We start from the raw sequence: 20,609 nt of genomic DNA on the forward strand, positions 1-20,609 counted from the left end.
GAAGTTGAATGGGGCCGAACCATCAGTCAGTACGTGGAGGGGTGTGCACACGTACTGTTCCACCATGTTAGTGAAATGTTGCCTCCTGCTAACACGTTGCGTATCAGGTGGTGGTGCAGTTAGCTGTGGCGTGTTGACAAAAGTTTTCCACATCTCTGCCATGCTAACCCTGCCCTCAGAGGAGCTGGCCGTGACACAGCTGCCTTGGCGACCTCTTGCTCCTCCTCTGCCTTGGCCTTGGGCTTCCACTTGTTCCCCTGTGACATTTGGGAATGCTCTCAGTAGCGCGTCTACCAACGTGCGCTTGTACTCGCGCATCTTCCTATCACGCTCCAGTGCAGGAAGTAAGGTGGGCACATTGTCTTTGTAGCGTGGATCCAGCAGGGTGGCAACCCAGTAGTCCGCACAGGTTAAAATGTGGGCAACTCTGCTGTCGTTGCGCAGGCACTGCAGCATGTAGTCGCTCATGTGTGCCAGGCTGCCCAGGGGTAAGGACAAGCTGTCCTCTGTGGGAGGCGTATCGTCATCGTCCTGCCTTTCCCCCCAGCCACGCACCAGTGATGGACCCGAGCTGCGTTGGGTGCCACCCCGCTGTGACCATGCTTCATCCTCATCCTCCTCCACCTCCTCCTCATCCTCGTCCTCCTCGTCCTCCAGTAGTGGGCCCTGGCTGGCCACATTTGTACCTGGCCTCTGCTGTTGCAAAAAACCTCCCTCTGAGTCACTTCGAAGAGACTGGCCTGAAAGTGCTAAAAATGACCCCTCTTCCTCATCCTCCTCCTCCTCCTCCTGGGCCACCTCCTGTTCCATCATCGCCCTAAGTGTTTTCTCAAGGAGACATAGAAGTGGTATTGTAACGCTGATAACGGTGTCATCGCCACTGGCCATGTTGGTGGAGTACTCGAAACAGCGCAACAGGGCACACAGGTCTCGCATGGAGGCCCAGTCATTGGTGGTGAAGTGGTGCTGTTCTGTAGTGCGACTGACCCGTGCGTGCTGCAGCTGAAACTCCACTATGGCCTGCTGCTGCTCGCACAGTCTGTCCAGCATGTGCAAGGTGGAGTTCCACCTGGTGGGCACGTCGCATATGAGGCGGTGAGCGGGAAGGCCGAAGTTACGCTGTAGCGCAGACAGGCGAGCAGCGGCAGGATGTGAACGCCGGAAGCGCGAACAGACGGCCCGCACTTTATGCAGCAGCTCTGACATGTCGGGGTAGTTGTGAATGAACTTCTGCACCACCAAATTCAGCACATGCGCCAAGCAAGGGATGTGCGTCAAATTGGCTAGTCCCAGAGCTGCAACGAGATTTCGCCCATTATCACACACCACCAGGCCGGGCTTGAGGCTCACCGGCAGCAACCACTCGTCGGTCTGTTGTTCAATACCCCGCCACAACTCCTGTGCGGTGTGGGGCCTGTCCCCCAAACATATGAGTTTCAGAATGGCCTGCTGACGTTTACCCCGGGCTGTGCTGAAGTTGGTGGTGAAGGTGTGTGGCTGACTGGATGAGCAGGTGGAAGAAGAGGAGGAGGAAGCCGAGAAGGAGGAGGTGGCAACAGGAGGCAAAGAATGTTGCCCTGCGATCCTTGGCGGCGGCAGGACGTGCGCCAAACAGCTCTCCGCCTGGGGCCCAGCTGCCACTACATTTACCCAGTGTGCAGTTAGGGAGATATAGCGTCCCTGGCCGTGCTTACTGGTCCACGTATCTGTGGTTAGGTGGACCTTGCTACAGATGGCGTTGCGCAGTGCACACTTGATTTTATCGGATACTTGGTTGTGCAGGGAAGGCACGGCTCTCTTGGAGAAGTAGTGCCGGCTGGGAACAACATACTGTGGGACAGCAAGCGACATGAGCTGTTTGAAGCTGTCTGTGTCCACCAGCCTAAATGACAGCATTTCATAGGCCAGTAGTTTAGAAATGCTGGCATTCAGGGCCAGGGATCGAGGGTGGCTAGGTGGGAATTTACGCTTTCTATCAAATGTTTGTGAGATGGAGAGCTGAACGCTGGCGTGTGACATGGTTGAGACGCTTGGTGACGGAGGTGGTGGTGGTGGTGTTGGTGGTACATCCCCTGTTTGCTGGGCGGCAGGTGCCAACGTTCCTCCAGAGGCGGAGGAAGAGGCCGAGGCGGCAGCAGCAGAATAGGCCGAGGCGGCAGCAGCAGAAGAGGTAGCAGGGGGAGCCTGAGTGACTTCCTTGGTTTTAAGGTGTTTACTCCACTGCAGTTCATGCTTTGCATGCAGGTGCCTGGTCATGCAGGTTGTGCTCAGGTTCAGAACGTTAATGCCTCGCTTCAGGCTCTGATGGCACAGCGTGCAAACCACTCGGGTCTTGTCGTCAGCACATTGTTTGAAGAAGTGCCATGCCAGGGAACTCCTTGAAGCTGCCTTTGGGGTGCTCGGTCCCAGATGGCGGCGGTCAGTAGCAGGCGGAGTCTCTTGGCGGCGGGTGTTCTGCTTTTGCCCACTGCTCCCTCTTTTGCTACGCTGTTGGCTCGGTCTCACCACTGCCTCTTCCTCCGAACTGTGAAAGTCAGTGGCACGACCTTCATTCCATGTGGGGTCTAGGACCTCATCGTCCCCTGCATCGTCTTCCACCCAGTCTTGATCCCTGACCTCCTGTTCAGTCTGCACACTGCAGAAAGACGCAGCAGTTGGCACCTGTGTTTCGTCATCATCAGAGACATGCTGAGGTGGTATTCCCATGTCCTCATCATCAGGAAACATAAGTGGTTGTGCGTCAGTGCATTCTATGTCTTTCACCGCTGGGGAAGGGCTAGGTGGATGCCCTTGGGAAACCCTGCCAGCGGAGTCTTCAAACAGCATAAGAGACTGCTGCATAACTTGAGGCTGAGACAGTTTCCCTGGTATGCATGGGGGTGATGTGACAGACTGATGGGGTTGGTTTTCAGGCGCCATCTGTGCGCTTTCTGCAGAAGACTGGGTGGGAGATAATGTGAACGTGCTGGATCCACTGTCGGCCACCCAATTGACTAATGCCTGTACCTGCTCAGGCCTTACCATCCTTAGAACGGCATTGGGCCCCACCATATATCGCTGTAAATTCTGGCGGCTACTGGGACCTGAGGTAGTTGGTACACTAGGACGTGTGGATGTGGCAGAACGGCCACGTCCTCTCCCAGCACCAGAGGGTCCACTAACACCACCACGACCATGTCCACGTCCGCGTCCCTTACTAGATGTTTTTCTCATTGTTATGGTTCACCACAACAACAAATATATTATTTGGCCCAATGTATTGTATTCAAATTCAGCGGGATATAAATTTGAGGCCTAGTATTTAGGCGCTGGGTGACCGGTATGGATTTAGTGACAGAATTAGACTTGGAAATGCACAGAAGCGTGTGTGTGAAGTTATTCTGAATGACCCAATGTGCACCTTGAATATTATATACCCTTTTTGGGATAGATTTCAAATAGCTCTGATATAGCAGGAACCACTAAATTATGAAATTGCTAAATTGGGAATTGTACTTCAACCCAGAACAAAAAATGTGCTTTGACGGGCACTAAATAACTTTCCCAGCTACAACAGGACAGCGGTAACGAGAGATTTAGAGGGATTTAAATTTGAGGCCTAGTATTTAGGCGCTGGGTGACAGGTATGGGTTTAGTGACAGAATTAGACTTGGAAATACACAGTAGCGGGTGTGTGTGAAGTTATTCTGAATGACCCAATGTGCACCTTCAATATTATATACCCTTTTTGGGATAGATTTCAAATAGCTCTGATATAGCAGGAACCACTAAATTATGAAATTGCTAAATTGGGAATTGTACTTCAACCCAGAACAAAAAATGTGCTTTGACGGACACTAAATAACTTTCCCAGCTACAACAGGACAGCGGTAACGAGAGATTTAGAGGGATTTAAATTTGAGGCCTAGTATTTAGGCGCTGGGTGACAGGTATGGGTTTAGTGACAGAATTAGACTTGGAAATGCACAGAAGCGTGTGTGTGAAGTTATTCTGAATGACCCTATGTGCACCTTCAATATTATATACCCTTTTAGGGATAGATTTCAAATAGCTCTGATATAGCAGAAACCACTAAATTATGAAATTGCTAAATTGGGAATTGTACTTCAACCCAGAACAAAAAATGTGCTTTGACGGACACTAAATATCTTGCCCAGCAACAACAGTACAGCGGTGGGTAACGAGAGATTTAGAGGGATTTAAATTTGAGGCCTAGTATTTAGGCGCTGGGTCACCGGTATGGATTTAGTGACAGAATTAGACTTGGAAATGCACAGAAGCGTGTGTGTGAAGTTATTCTGAATGACCCTATGTGCACCTTCAATATTATATACCCTTTTAGGGATAGATTTCAAATAGCTCTGATATAGCAGAAACCACTAAATTATGAAATTGCTAAATTGGGAATTGTACTTCAACCCAGAACAAAAAATGTGCTTTGACGGACACTAAATATCTTGCCCAGCAACAACAGTACAGCGGTGGGTAACGAGAGATTTAGAGGGATTTAAATTTGAGGCCTAGTATTTAGGCGCTGGGTCACCGGTATGGATTTAGTGACAGAATTAGACTTGGAAATGCACAGAAGCGTGTGTGTGAAGTTATTCTGAATGACCCTATGTGCACCTTCAATATTATATACCCTTTTAGGGATAGATTTCAAATAGCTCTGATATAGCAGAAACCACTAAATTATGAAATTGCTAAATTGGGAATTGTACTTCAACCCAGAACAAAAAATGTGCTTTGACGGACACTAAATATCTTGCCCAGCAACAACAGTACAGCGGTGGGTAACGAGAGATTTAGAGGGATTTAAATTTGAGGCCTAGTATTTAGGCGCTGGGTCACCGGTATGGATTTAGTGACAGAATTAGACTTGGAAATGCACAGAAGCGTGTGTGTGAAGTTATTCTGAATGACCCTATGTGCACCTTCAATATTATATACCCTTTTAGGGATAGATTTCAAATAGCTCTGATATAGCAGAAACCACTAAATTATGAAATTGCTAAATTGGGAATTGTACTTCAACCCAGAACAAAAAATGTGCTTTGACGGACACTAAATATCTTGCCCAGCAACAACAGTACAGCGGTGGGTAACGAGAGATTTAGAGGGATTTAAATTTGAGGCCTAGTATTTAGGCGCTGGGTCACCGGTATGGATTTAGTGACAGAATTAGACTTGGAAATGCACAGAAGCGTGTGTGTGAAGTTATTCTGAATGACCCTATGTGCACCTTCAATATTATATACCCTTTTAGGGATAGATTTCAAATAGCTCTGATATAGCAGAAACCACTAAATTATGAAATTGCTAAATTGGGAATTGTACTTCAACCCAGAACAAAAAATGTGCTTTGACGGACACTAAATATCTTGCCCAGCAACAACAGTACAGCGGTGGGTAACGAGAGATTTAGAGGGATTTAAATTTGAGGCCTAGTATTTAGGCGCTGGGTCACCGGTATGGATTTAGTGACAGAATTAGACTTGGAAATGCACAGAAGCGTGTGTGTGAAGTTATTCTGAATGACCCTATGTGCACCTTCAATATTATATACCCTTTTAGGGATAGATTTCAAATAGCTCTGATATAGCAGAAACCACTAAATTATGAAATTGCTAAATTGGGAATTGTACTTCAACCCAGAACAAAAAATGTGCTTTGACGGACACTAAATATCTTGCCCAGCAACAACAGTACAGCGGTAACGAGAGATTTAGAGGGATTTAAATTTGAGGCCTAGTATTTAGGCGCTGGGTGACAGGTATGGGTTTAGTGACAGAATTAGACTTGGAAATACACAGTAGCGGGTGTGTGTGAAGTTATTCTGAATGACCCAATGTGCACCTTCAATATTATATACCCTTTTAGGGATAGATTCCAAATAGCTCTGATATAGCAGGAACCACTAAATTATGAAATTGCTAAATTGGGAATTGTACTTCAACCCAGAACAAAAAATGTGCTTTGACGGACACTAAATATCTTGCCCAGCAACAACAGTACAGCGGTAACGAGAGATTTAGAGGGATTTAAATTTGAGGCCTAGTATTTAGGCGCTGGGTGACAGGTATGGGTTTAGTGACAGAATTAGACTTGGAAATACACAGTAGCGGGTGTGTGTGAAGTTATTCTGAATGACCCAATGTGCACCTTCAATATTATATACCCTTTTAGGGATAGATTCCAAATAGCTCTGATATAGCAGGAACCACTAAATTATGAAATTGCTAAATTGGGAATTGTACTTCAACCCAGAACAAAAAATGTGCTTTGACGGACACTAAATATCTTGCCCAGCAACAACAGTACAGCGGTAACGAGAGATTTAGAGGGATTTAAATTTGAGGCCTAGTATTTAGGCGCTGGGTGACAGGTATGGGTTTAGTGACAGAATTAGACTTGGAAATACACAGTAGCGGGTGTGTGTGAAGTTATTCTGAATGACCCAATGTGCACCTTCAATATTATATACCCTTTTTGGGATAGATTTCAAATAGCTCTGATATAGCAGGAACCACTAAATTATGAAATTGCTAAATTGGGAATTGTATTTCAACCCAGAACAAGAAATGTGCTTGAACGGACACTAAATAACTCGCCCAGCTACAGCACTAGGGACAGATTTAGCTGGATATAAATTTGAGGCCTAGTATTTAGGCGCTGGGTGACCGGTATGGATTTAGTGACAGAATTAGACTGGGATATGGCCAAAAAATAAACAGACTATTGCTGGTTAAATGCACTTGGTGTGACAGCTTCACCCTGATGTAGGCTTTAGCCAAAAAACAACCACACCATTGAGGGTTAAATGCACTTGGTGACAGGCGCAGCTTGCCCCTGATTTTGTATATGGCCAAAAAATGAACAGACTATTGCTGGTTAAATGCACTTGGTGTGACAGCTTCACCCTGATGTAGGCTTTAGCCAAAAAACAACCACACCATTGAGGGTTAAATGCACTTGGTGACAGGCGCAGCTTGCCCCTGATTTTGTATATGGCCAAAAAATGAACAGACTATTGCTGGTTAAATGCACTTGGTGTGACAGCTTCACCCTGATGTAGGCTTTAGCCAAAAAACAACCACACCATTGAGGGTTAAATGCACTTGGTGACAGGCGCAGCTTGCCCCTGATTTTGTATATGGCCAAAAAATGAACAGACTATTGCTGGTTAAATGCACTTGGTGTGACAGCTTCACCCTGATGTAGGCTTTAGCCAAAAAACAACCACACCATTGAGGGTTAAATGCACTTGGTCGCAGCTTGTGCTGGCGCACCACAAGACACAAAATGGCCGCCGATCACCCCAGAAAAATGAGACTGACAAACGGTCTGTGCAGCCTAAAAACAGTGAGCAATTGAGGATCAGCAGCTCAATGATCCACAGCTGCAGATCGATCAGTTAATCAAGTCCTTTGGAGGAGTTAATCTGCCTAATCTCGCCCTACTGTCGCAGCCGCAACCTCTCCCTACGCTAATCAGAGCAGAGTGACGGGCGGCGCTATGTGACTCCAGCTTAAATAGAGGCTGGGTCACATGGTGCTCTGGCCAATCACAGCCATGCCAATAGTAGGCATGGCTGTGATGGCCTCTTGGGGCAAGTAGTATGACGCTTGTTGATTGGCTGCTTTGCAGCCTTTCAAAAAGCGCCAAGAAAGCGTCACAAAAGCGCCAAGAAAGCGACGAACACCGAACCCGAACCCGGACTTTTACGAAAATGTCCGGGTTCGGGTCCGTGTCACGGACACCCCAAAATTCGGTACGAACCCGAACTATACAGTTCGAGTTCGCTCATCCCTAGTCTAGACCTGTTAATCAGCGGGAGGGGAGAGTGTGCAGAGCACAGGGAAATTACAAAAGCAGTGCTCCAATGACTAAGTCCTCCTCCCTTGTGCTCAAATCTGCTCATTTGCATATATTTATAAAAATGCAAATATCTCTGCAGCTGTTCAACATACAGACAAAAAAAAGGTATCGTTTCAATCAGCATGATCAACCCTACCAGGCAGTAGAGGCTCTTTAAGTTATACCTAAGGCCCCTCTTAAACTGGTCTTGTGTTGTAAATTATAACATAGCCCACTATTCAGTGCCAGGATGGGATTAGTACTATTCAGTCGAGGCTGGAGTAGTTGCTGACAGTCCCAGGGGTCGTACCCCAGGAATCAACAGCCATGTCATAAATGGAGGGAACATTAAAAGTTATATACAGCATAAGCGAGTGTACAGTAAAGAAATATTTAAATACAATTCAAACATTTATATTACAAACCAGATACATTTAAAATGCAGCTCCAACTTTACACATAAGATTACTATTAATATTTTAGCACATATATTTCTACTTAAATTATGCATTATTTGTAAGATTGATAAATATACAATGCCATCTGACCCAAGGATCAAGGCAGAGGAATGTGCTTATTGGTTTAAGTATTATTGCACTGCTGTGTAATGTGTGTGCAGGCAAAGGAGGACAAGAAGCAACACATTGGAAAATGCAAAACAGGATTAAGAATGAAAGCGCCAGATTTCTCCTATCTCTTTCACTTTAGTTTGGTATTATGTCATTAGATCTGAACACACAGCTTTTCTTTGTGCCTTTTCAGCCATGTTTATCGAGGGAGGGGTACAAAAGTAACCCTGGTTCACTCTTTCTCCCCCCTATGTGCCACCTGACCAGAAGCATTCTTTAGAATGGAGCTTCATTACAAAGATCGCTTGTACTGAGTGTGCGTCTGGGCAATATACATGCCAGTAATCCCCATCCTTTTCAATGCTTTTATACTTTTTTTTACAATGGAGCACAGTGCATTTCTACAATATTATCATTGACTGCCTTGGGGCATATGACATACATCTATCAAAAGAGTGTTTGTGTGACTCCAAGGATGGGTGCTGTATTTAACATATCACTGACTGAAATATAAACCCGCAATGTTCAAGAGTTCAGTGATGAAGTCCTTGTATCATGAACAGCTCCCTTGTTAAGTGTTTTGCCTTAAAGCTAATGAGACATATCACACATTTACAAGTAGATCACTAAAAGGTTTCACATTGTGTCAAGAAAGAGAAAAGTGAATTTACATAAGGAGGTGGCCCTTTTTACGCCTCCTAATACCAACACAAGTTAAGGCAATGTTTGAGAAATAACCTGATAAATGACAAAAAACACTTGTGGCTTATGGGCTGGGAAACATATGCCTAAAATTGACCATTGAAATTAGCCTTCTACAATGCAGATCTATGGGTGGTTGACAGACCCACATCCAAGGTCTGATGTCAGTCGAGGTGTCTAGCAGCATCTCTAAAGAGCCCCATACACGTTACACCATCATCAGCCAAGAATGCCAGTTTCAGAGGGACCAGCTGACAATCTAACATGTATGAGGAGCTCCGAACTCTTAGTGCTTTTCTCCTCTTCCCACTGAAGGGGGGTGGACTGGCCATAAACATCACAGGGAGACTTCATGGTGGACCGATGCCCAGAGGGCCACCTGAGCCCTCATGAAGCCGCCAAGTATGTAACAATCTGACACACTCAGCATTAATTATTGATAGGAGCATCAGGTACTTATGTACCCGGCCAAGTATGACAGGTGCCCTCCTCAGTTCAACTTTATCACCATTATCAAGATGATGATACTGTCAAATACTGCGACGGGCAAAGGAGTCCATGGCTTCCTGCCCCGCTGTCCACCATCATAGGAAACAGGATACTAGATATGAAGCCCATACAGAAGTCACAGGTTCAGGTTAGAAGAGGCCTGTGGTCAGAACAGCAGATGGTATGGCTGACACACCTACTTGTATTTGCCATGCCTACTTTTGTTGCCCCACCTTCTGTAACTTTGAGATTATCGGGACAGGTAGCTTGTACAGCTACTGAAGGTGTATGAGCACCATATGGTTGGGATTCCATGTTCAGGTTTTTTATGCAGTTCTTGAAGCCAAAGCCAGGAGCTGATTATAAACACAGAAAGGAAAGGCTAGTAAGTCTTCTCTTTTGATTTAACTCTTGGCTTTGGCAAAAATAAAAAAATAAAATAATGCATAAAAAAGCCTGAATGGGGAAATCTAGCCTGTTCCTCCATCCGCAAAATGAATATGCACATCTTAATAGGTACAATAATGAGGCATTTGAATTGTTGCCCACTAGATCATTTGGCCAATAAATATTTTTTTATTAGTTTTCCTTGCGTACACAGACTTCGAGGGGTAGCATTTTAGAAAACGTCTAGAAGAACAGAAACAAGCATTCTTATCATCTTATGACAATCCTGGAGAGTGCTTAAAGGGACACTGACAGGCCCGATAAACACATGCAGATATTCCTATGCAGTCATAGGTCTATTAAAGTGTATTCCAATGATATAAGAGTACCCCCTGTCCACATTGTAAACCATGTAAAAACAACTTTATATTCATCTGTCAATCACATTTCTTTATGCCCAAGGGGCGGTTTTTCTCCTACCTTTGTGCCCAGCCGCTCCCCAACTGTCGTTTCCTACGGCCGCCCAGCTCATTATTATTAACTGCGCCTGGCGGTTTTTACAGTCCCCGATCCTGCCGAGCCGGCGCATGCCCAATAGAAACGTATGGGCACCGGCTTTACTTGTACCTTCTGCGCGCGCGCCGGATAACTTACCCGGCACCCTCACTCGCCGGAATCGCAGTGCGCCTGCGTCCCTTATTCAATGCGGTAGCATCGGCGTCTCCTGCTGCGCCTGCCCCGGCAGGATCGGGGACTGTAAAAGCCACCCAGCGCAGTGAATAATAATGAGCTGGGCAGAGGTAGGAATCGACAGTTGGGGCATGGCTGGGCACAAAGGTAGGAGAAAAACCGCCCCTTGGGCATAAAGAAATGTGATTGACAGATGAATATAAAGTTGTTTTCACATGGTTTATAATGCAGACAGGGGGTACTCTTATATCATTGGAATACACTTTAATAGACCTATGACTGCATAGGAATATCAAAATATGTTTATCGGGCCTGTCAGTGTCCCTTTAATATAAACTGCAGAATTCATTACATTTACAGGAAAACTTATTTATTTGCATCATACTTCTATACAGATGTCGCACGACTGACTATAGTGATCCACTAAGAATGCCAAAGCCAGGACTTGTCCCTTGATACAAGGACGTTTGAAATCTTTATGTTCCTGATGCACCCCTACTATCACACACTTATCTTCTTTCTAAGGCCTCTTTTACACGAGCGTGACGTATTAGGTCCGGATGCGTTCAGGAAAACTTGCACCATTTTGCAAGCAAATTCAGTCAGTTTTGTCTGCGATTGAGTTCAGTTGTTCAGTTTTTATCACGCGGGTGAAATGCGCATTGATGCGTTTTTCATGCGCGTGATAGAAAACTATTCACACTTGCTTGTGATGCGTTTTTCACCCAGCTCCATTCACTTCTATGGAGCCAGGGCTGAACCGCAGAATATAGAACATGCTGCGATTTTCACGCAATGCACAAGTGATGCATGAAAAACATGTACAGTCGTGGCCAAAAGTTTTGAGAATGACACAAATATTAGTTTTCACAAAGTTTGCTGCTAAACTGCTTTTAGATCTTTGTTTCAGTTGTTTCTGTGATGTAGTGAAATATAATTTCACGCACTTCATACGTTTCAAAGGCTTTTATTGACAATTACATGACATTTATGCAAAGAGTCAGTATTTGCAGTGTTGGCCCTTCTTTTTCAGGACCTCTGCAATTCGACTGGGCATGCTCTCAATCAACTTCTGAGCCAATTCCTGACTGATGGCAACCAATTCTTTCATAATCACTTCTTGGAGTTTGTCAGAATGAGTGGGTTTTTGTTTGTCCACCCGCCTCTTGAGGATTGACCACAAGTTCTCCATGGGATTAAGATCTGGGGAGTTTCCAGGCCATAGACCCAAAATGTCAACGTTTTTGTCCCCTAGCCACTTAGTTATCACTTTTGCCTTATGGCACGGTGCTCCATCGTGCTGGAAAATGCATTGTTCTTCACCAAACTGTTGTTGGATTGTTGGAAGAAGTTGCTGTTGGAGGGTGTTTTGGTACCATTCTTTATTCATGGCTGTGTTTTTGGGCAAAATTGTGAGTGAGCCCACTCCCTTGGATGAGAAGCAACACCACACATGAATGGTCTCAGGATGCTTTACTGTTGGCATGACACAGGACTGATGGTAGCGCTCACCTTTTCTTCTCCGGACAAGCCTTTTTCCTGATGCCCCAAACAATCGGAAAGAGGCTTCATCGGAGAATATGACTTTGCCCCAGTCCTCAGCAGTCCATTCACCATATTTTCTGCAGAAGATCAATCTGTCCCTGATGGTTTTTTTTGGAGAGAAGTGGCTTCTTTGCTGCTCTTCTTGACACCAGGCCATCTTCCAAAAGTCTTTGCCTCACTGTGCGTGCAGATGCGCTCACACCTGCCTGCTGCCATTCCTGAGCAAGCTCTGCACTGGTGGCACTCCGATCCCGCAGCTGAATCCTCTTTAGGAGACGATCCTGGCGCTTGCTGGACTTTCTCGGACACCCTAAAGCCTTCTTAACAAGAATTGAACCTCTTTCCTTGAAGTTCTTGATGATCCTATAAATTGTTGATTGAGGTGCAATCTTAGTAGCCACAATATCCTTGCCTGTGAAGCCATTTTTATGCAACGCAATGATGGCTGCATGCGTTTCTTTGCAGGTCACCATGGATAACAATGGAAGAACAATGATTTCAAGCATCACCCTCCTTTTAACAGGTCAAGTCTGCCATTTTAACCCAATCAGCCTGACATAATGATCTCCAGCCTTGTGCTCGTCAACATTCTCACCCGAGTTAACAAGACGATTACTGAAATGATCTCAGCAGGTCCTTTAATGACAGCAATGAAATGCAGTGGAAAGTTTTTTTGGGGATTAAGTTAATTTTCATGGCAAAGAAGGACTATGCAATTCATCTGATCACTCTTCAAAACATTCTGGAGTATATGCAAATTGCTATTATAAAAACTTAAGCAGCAACTTTTCAAATTTCCAATATTTATGTAATTCTCAAAACTTTTGGCCACGACTGTATACAGACCCATTGAAATGAATGGGTCCGGATTCAGTGCGGGCTCAATGCGTTCGCATCACGCATTGCACCCACGCGGAAAACTCACTCGTCTGAAATGGGCCTAAAGGGGCTGACTAGTCATATAAAGCTTTTAGAATTCGTGCTTCAGGTGCTCCCCATTTCAAGATCTCTGCTTGCTGTCAGAAGTCAGAACCAATCTTGTTTAATTTACATACAGTTTATAAATCTGGGGCTCAGAACAGCCGAGAAATAAGATCTACGCTTGTGTTTAGGTTGCAGGGGGTTTGCCTTTAGTGATACACTGAAGCAATCCATTAGTTATGAGAATTTTTTACAGTTAGTTCACATCACCACTATGGATTTCCATTGTCCTGCTCTGTTAGAAGAGCAGAACAACGAAAATAATGGAAGTGTTAATTCGGCACATAACTGACCCAATTTTATTTTATTTTTAAGTCCTGCATGCTGTTTTTGGTGGAATCTGCAACAGAGGCCATGAATGGAGGCTCCAATGCAAATGGGAACAAGCATTTAGGTTGGCATGGGTTTTCTGCAGCATACAGAGATTAAAATGAAAGTTCCACCCTTTTATCTGCCATTATATGTCAATTAGGCTAGGTTCACATCTCCATTGTGAACTCTGGCAGGCTGTTCCGGCAGAGGAACACCCTATTGGAGTTCACCATATCTGGCATAGCCGCATAGGACCGCACATCGCCGTATCCTCATTGACTACAATGGGATCCGCCGTAGATATGGCTGCTCTCCGGCAGAAATGCTGGCTTACAGCTGGACAAAAAGTCCTGCATGCATGACTTTTTGTTCGGCTGAAAGCCATCATTTTTGCCGGAAAGATCTACATTCATTGTAGTCAATGGAGATTCGGCGATGCGTAGCATTTTCCAACCATGCCAGAAACGGTGACTACACAATGGGAAAGGTGAACATAGCCTAAGGTCTGTATTACACTGGCCGATAGTCGTTCGTAGGAACGCTTGTCAATAAAGATCTGGCAGTGTAATACTGCCGCCAATTACACGACGAGCAAGCAAATACTTAAAAATCATTGTTTGCCGACGGCAGATCGTGCTGTCTAATCACATTCTGCTGCTGCCAGCAAACAGTAATTCAGTATAGGGAAGAGCAACGGCATTAGCGATTGCTCCTCACCATACTGTCGAGATCGCAGCATGTAATAGCAGGCAATTGTAGTGAGCAGGTGATCGTCAGGAAGGAGTGCTTCCCTTCTGACAATCGCCTGCCTGATTGCCCTGTGTAATACTAACCTATGGGAAGGAGCGATCGCTAATGCTATTGCTCGTCCTCATACTGAATGATTGTTTGCTGGCAGCAGATCATGATTAGACAGCACAATCTGCTGCCGGCAAACAATGATTTTTAAGCCTTCTTTATGATTCCGATTTCCCGATGAACGTGCAATCGGTGGCAGTATTACACTGCCAGATCATTGCTAATGACTGTTCCTACGAATGCTCTTTAGCGATGATCTGGCCGACCATCGGCCAGTTTAATACAAGCCTTACTCATTTGCTCTCCTTTTTGTGTAAAATCAATTGCACTCTCTGTGAACTGATGTACCAAAAGCACTCCTTGTAGAGAACTTGTGCCGATGAACACGTTTCAGTATAAAGTAAGGCACAGGTGACAGACCATAGTTATCGGTCCTCACTTCTTGACACATCGGGCTCTATTAAGTCAGTGGGAGAAACAATAGCTGAAGTTTGGTACTGGGTGGCAGGCACCATAGAAATTCATAAGATCTATCAACAAAAAATTTAATTTCTACTGCTGGAAAGTACAAAAAAATACAGCAAATGTGGGGAAATCACAAGAAGGGATGTCTTCTTCTCCCTAGACAAAGAATCATGACATCTTCACTGAGGTTTCCACAGAGAACAGGAACTAACCGACTAACTTTTTGTTAATATCTATCATAGTAAGAAGATTATAAGAATTCCTGGTATTGTAGATATGAACTTCCTTTAGAACCTGAATAAGGCTTGTGTGCAAGTTATGAGATCCATGGTTAACATGCCATCCCTATTTTCAGTATTTTGTGCATGCAGTTAGCTCACACTACACCACAAAGACCTGCATTCACTATGAACAGTAAGTGACCGAGAAGTGTAAGAATAGAAGCGTGAACTTAGGAAAATCTATTAGGAAAGTTCAGTATTTACAGTCACAAGATAAGTGTAACGTGTGAGCATACTACATTGCATTTGAAAAATTCTCCTTCCCGATTGTACATATTGTGGCCGGTTTGCTAATGAAAATCCTTGAGTCCGAATCCTGATGCACATGCCATGTGTCACATTTACTAAGGTTCTTGGACACTCTTTTTTGCAGATATAGTAATGTTGTAGATGGCATAAACTGGCATAAATGTGTAGAGTGCGCTGCACCAGTAAAGTGGAGTGACTTTTCCCGTTCGGTCGGTGGACTAGGCAGTTGTGCAAAATTTATGATGTATTTGGATCATTTTTAGTTTTTGCGCCATCCCTGGCAGTTTGCATTTACTAAGGCGTGTGTGGCATTTTGTAAATTTATCACAAAAAACTGTTTTCCAACCAAATAGACACTCAAAAAAAGAGCAAAAAGTCACATACTGGTACATTACCCCCTTGACAGAGTCCAGATGCACCACATTTACCACCCAGCATCAGGGACAGTTATAAATCTGGCGCATCTTTGGGACTCTACAAAAGCCCCATTGTATTGTAAAATATAGTGCTCATCTTTCTTATATAGCTCATTTTCCTATTTACTCCCCAAGTCCACATAACATTGCCCAAAAGTCGTCCAGTGCGGTGACTGAAAAGTAATAGACACCTTTGGAGAAGCTTTTTTCTCGAGGTACACAAAATGACCTGTTGGATTCTTATTTTCCTCCGTCACAGATTTCCGGAGACTGTACGCCTGACAGATAATAGGCAGAATGTCCACAGATCCATTCAGAATAGTAACATGTAATGTCTCTGTAATATCTTAGTGTAACCGTATAATTCTCTATAAATTATGGCTGGATTCACACAAACAGTTTAGGTCAGGATTGAGTTTTGTTGTAGTAAAAATGCAGCAGCCAGAGGTTTGCTTGTAGTTAAAAGAACATGAGGTTCTTACTATGGGGCAGATTTATCAATGTAAGTTTTCTAACATGAAGATACTGAGAAATATGGTGTTTGAGCCGAGCCAAGTACACTGAACAAAAATATGAACGCAACTCATTAAAAAATTATGTTCAAATATTGTTCCAAAATCTGTGTTAGTGAGCACTTCTTCTTTTCCGAGATAATCCATCCCACCTCACAGGTGTGGCATATCAAGGTGCCGATTAGACAGCATGAATATTGCACAGGTGTGCCTTAGACTGCCCACAATAAAAGTCCACTCTGAAATGTGCAGTTTGATTACACAGCACAATGCCACAGATGTCTCAACGTTTGAGGGAGCGTGCAATTGGCATGCTGACTGCAGGAATGTCTACCAGAGCTGTTGCCCGTGTAATGAATGTTCATTTCTCTACCATAAGCCGTCTCCAAAGGTGTTTCAGAGAATTTGGCAGTACATCCAACCGGCCTCACAACCGCAGACCACGTGTAACCACATCAGCCCAGGACCTCCACATCCAGCATGTTCACCTCCATGATCGTCTGAGACCAGCCACCCGCACAGCTGCAGCAACAATCGGTTTGCATAACCAAAACATTTCTGCACAAACTGTCAGAAACCATCTCAGGGAAGCTCATCTGCATGCTCTTTATCCTCATCAGGGTCTGGACCTGGGCAAATTCTCACCAATTTTACCTATAGGTGTCCGGGACAGCAATGGGATGTAACGTCGCGCCCACATTTGCTGTCTTGTACATAAACCACTTTAAAGAAAAGGTGGTATACGCACATCATCTGTTTAAGAAACACATCCGGTGTTGCGTTAGGTATATTGATGATATTTTTTGTGTTTGGCAGGGTCCACAGGAGGATTTAATCAACTTCCATAAGATCATTAATTTAGGTGTAGACTCCATCTCTCTCTCTTGACTTCAGCAAGACAGAAATTCCTTTTCTAGACGTCCATCTTATGGCAAGAGAAAATAACCTTGTGACTGATCTATACACAAAACCCACAGACAGAAATAGTTTGCTCAGATTCAATAGTTTCCATCCTCCCGGCCAAATTCGCTCCCTCCCTCGGTCACAACTTATGAGGGTCAAACGCATTTTGTCCAATACCACTACCATGAACCATAGAATTTCTGAAATGTCAAACAAATTCCTCCAAAGAGGTTTCCCTAGACACATGCTTCAGAATCATGTACACAAAGTACGGGACCTTTCTAGAACCGATTTGTTGCCCATCGTTGAATCTCAGAACAAACAAATACCCTGCGTAACCACTTTCTCTCACTTGAGCAATGACATTAAGAGTATCATTTACAAACATTGGCATGTCCTGACAAGGAACTTCCCTAATATCTATCCTCCGTGGCCACTCATTTCCTACAAGAGAGCAAGGAACATCAGGGACATACTGGTTAGATCCAAGCTGGGCTCTAACAAAACCAACAGTGTACAGACCACCATCACAGGCACCCTGATTAAAGGGTACATACCCATGTCTTGCATGTGCCCAATGTGGAAATGTCACTAAGGGTTCTACCTTCTCCCACCCTTCCAATACAAGTTATGTGATATAGATTATAAAATGCCCTTGTGACATAGGCTATGTTGGCGAAACTATCCCCCCAAAAAAATCAAAGAACGAACTTGCCAACACAAATCTAACATACGTACTAGAAAGATGGACATCCCTTTAGTGGAACATTTCATCATGGACAGGACAAACACGCAGTTAGCCAACTGCATTTCCAAGTTATTGATTGGGTCCCCCCTTGAGACAAGGAGGCGACCGTGAATTGCTGTTACAAGAGAGTAAGATGGTTTGGATCCGTCGCTTGAACACTTTACATCCAACCGGACCTAACAGAGATTACTTTTGGGATTAATCATGTTCTTATGCTTCGGTGCTGTTATTTTATTTCAGTCTCTAATAACTGTTCTCCTCTTCTTCCTATAGGGCCGGAGTCGTCCAATAGCGAGTGGAGACACTCGTGAAGCACACCCCATGGTCCAACTGTTCCAATCTCATTTGGTACCATTATTCTTCCATTTCTAGGTTGTCTATCCCGCCCAGGGTCATCTCCATGTGCTACAATTTGTGTGTCAATTGTATACATTGTCGATTCTTGGGGATCCTTCCCCATATTCCTTGATGTGGAGAATTTCATAATGGCATATTACTATATCCCCTATGCAGCCCATTTTTGCATTTGTTTAGCATTGGCCACCTCACCCATAACAAAGAATGCCTTCCTGGCACCACTCCATTCTAATGCGCTAGCGCGCTTCTTACTTTCCCAGCCGTGCTCTTATAGGCTTTTTTGCTTATACAATTTGTTTTTTTATCCCCCGTGTGGCTAATAAATTGTATTTGGCTAATAGTGGCTACTTTGCCTGCAATAAAGTTGGCCTCTTCTGCCCTTTTCTATTCCAGTGTGCCTGCGCTCCTTTCTCCCAAGCCGTGCATTTATCATGCGGTCCGCCCGCACAGCGCAGGTGCTCCGCCCCCTGTACCTTCGGATCAGACACGCTGGCGCGATGTAGCCACTTTGATGGCATCATGTACCTGGTCCCGTTTTCCTAGTGCGCCTGCACCTCTCGCACTGGTCACGTGGACCAACCAGCTCCCTCCTTACACTATTTCACTCCAGCGCTGGCTTTCCTTGTGTGTGGTCAGATCCTGGGTGAGATTTCAACTTATGCTAGAGATTACTTATGCTCATTCTACTTATGCTTAAGACTTCCCTGCATCGCAAGACCCTCTACCCTTCCTCCCATGCTCTCTGATCCCTGTATTTACTTCCTTCTCCCTTGTGGATACAAATTTGTATCCTCACTTCTCACTATTGGCCACATATCTATGTACTCAGCTATTCTGTATTTGCACTTTCATGTATTCAGCTCTCTTGTGTTTGCACTTATGTACACTGGTGTACCTTATATCACCAACCGTATTATCATGTTCTGTTATTTGATCATGGCATCTATACATTTTTTATACCAGCTTAGTCAGTACCTGCCTTTATCTGACATTACCAGTGTTATCAATTATTTTTTTTATATATATCATGTGACATCGCTATTGTAAAAAATTCTCCAATCATATATTTATTTGCTTTTCTTTTTGTACACCATCCTGATGAAGGGCTACCATTTAGCCCGAAACGTTGCCATAATTGTATATTGTGCATCATTATGTCCGGCTGAATAAAATTCACTAATTATCACATCAACCAATTAGAGTGCTATCTATTGGTATAAATACTACAAGTGTGGTTCCTGAGGTGGAGCAAGGAACACAACCCTGATGTGCATCCATAAATAAGCCAGGCTACTGTTGAGTGCTGTGACCACTGTGACCACTTGGAGTTAGGCATTTGCTCCCCATCATTATGGACTTTTCTGTCACTAAATCCACTGCAGAATCCCAAGGATGACCACAGGATTTCTGCTGCACATTTGAAGTTCGACTTGCTGCTAATCCTCCATACAAACTACATGAACAAGCGACATGTCACTTGTTCACAAGGATTTCAAGTGGCCATATACATGGATTTCCACTGAAAACAATGAGATGCAGCTTTCAGTGTTGAAGAGTAGAGATGAACTAATTTTTGAAAAGTTCGATTCGGCTGATTTGCCGAATTTTACAAAAAAATTTGCTCCGTGACAAAGAAGCGCATTTTTTTGTAAGTAGCGGGTGCAATGACAGGGAGCTGCGATTGCACCGCCCCCAGTCATTGTACCCCTCAGATGCTGTGTTCATACATGTTCGCCCCATTTAAGTGTAAGAACAGTGTGAAATTAACATTAAAAATAAAACTTATCGCCTCCATTTGCTCGCGACGGGTCACCACGCACAGGATTTCGGCCGAGATCTTCATTTAAGATGGCGGCTGGCGGCTTGTCGTGAGCAAATGAAGGAAGTAAGTATGATTTTTTATTTTATTTTTTACACTGTTTCAGGTTAAATCGATTATCCTGAAATTCGGATCGAATTCCACTTTGTGGGATTCGATTCGCTCATCTCTATTGAAGAGCCACAGAAATCCACATAAAAATACTGCCAGGTGAACATACCCTTCAAAATACCGCCAGGGCGTGTACCCTTACCGTACAGTCAGAGAGCTGTCTGATCGCCATATGACCAGATCAGATTTTCATCCTTGGGAAGAAAACAATCACATGTCCCATTCACTAACAGCAATCAGAGCTCTTGAAAACTTTGAGGCAGAGAAAAATTGTATTAGAAACCTGCATTGTTTTTTCATTATCCTCTTTTTACATTTTGTGCCACCCTCATTTCCTCCTCATACATTGTAAGCTCTTGCGATCAGGGTCCTCACTGTTAGGCTACATGCACACGACCGTTGGTGTGTTTTGCGGTCC

This window comes from Bufo gargarizans, chromosome 4 (genome assembly GCF_014858855.1).
Source record: "Bufo gargarizans isolate SCDJY-AF-19 chromosome 4, ASM1485885v1, whole genome shotgun sequence".
NCBI classification, from domain to species: Eukaryota; Metazoa; Chordata; class Amphibia; order Anura; family Bufonidae; genus Bufo; species Bufo gargarizans.